Consider the following 724-nt stretch of genomic DNA (forward strand, 5'->3'; position numbering starts at 1 on the left):
GGGAGGGAGGGAGAGGGAGAGGGAGAGAGAGAGAGAGAGCCTTATATAATGCCTTGGTGAACAGTTAGCACAAGGGTCAAGGGGAGGCAATGAAAACTAGGTTCAATCTGACCACTGGTGGGAATCCCCAGTCACTGCCATCTTTGATTCTGCCTCCCCTCCAGCTCAAGCCACTGGCTTCTGTATTTACAGAGGCACAGAGGGGCGTGGGATACCCTCATGTAGCTCCTTCATAACTTGGATGGGCTGGGCTGCAAATACAGAATGTGTGGGTAGCTGGAGGACTTGACAGAGGAAAACCCTCATCTGGGAGTATGTGTGGAACTAGGCTAAGGTGTAACTAGAGAGGAATAGGGGAGCCGGGCACTAGTAGGAGGGGGCTGGCCAGAGTAAAGCCCAAGAAATGCAAACTTTATGCTTTGGGGGAAAGGAAAGGAAAGGAAAGGAAAGGAAATGAACTAAGTCTAGCATTGGAAGTGAAGAAAGTAGAGCTTTGAGACCAGAGTGGGGTAAGGAGCTCAAGGGGGAGAGGAGGGAGGAGAGCCAGAGACTGTCTGGACACTTCATCCTCCTGAGCCTAAGGCTTTGGTGGGGCTCTTTCCTGAGGTGCATGCAAAACTTAACAGTTACATGTTGCTGAGAAACTACCTGACCCATGATAAATAAAGATTGTTAAGGTTTGGGTTTTTGTTTGTTTGTTTGTTTGATGACAAACAGATATGAC

General features: G+C 48.8%; 1 protein-coding gene across 6 annotated transcripts in view; it reads left to right on the forward strand.

Moving 5' to 3' along the window:
* Positions 1-724, forward strand: part of Ebf4 (EBF family member 4) — a 72,140-nt gene that overhangs the window by 63,891 nt on the left and 7,525 nt on the right. The gene's annotated exons all lie outside the window — the stretch shown is intronic.

Source organism: Mastomys coucha, unplaced genomic scaffold (genome assembly GCF_008632895.1).
Source record: "Mastomys coucha isolate ucsf_1 unplaced genomic scaffold, UCSF_Mcou_1 pScaffold15, whole genome shotgun sequence".
Lineage (NCBI taxonomy): Eukaryota > Metazoa > Chordata > Mammalia > Rodentia > Muridae > Mastomys > Mastomys coucha.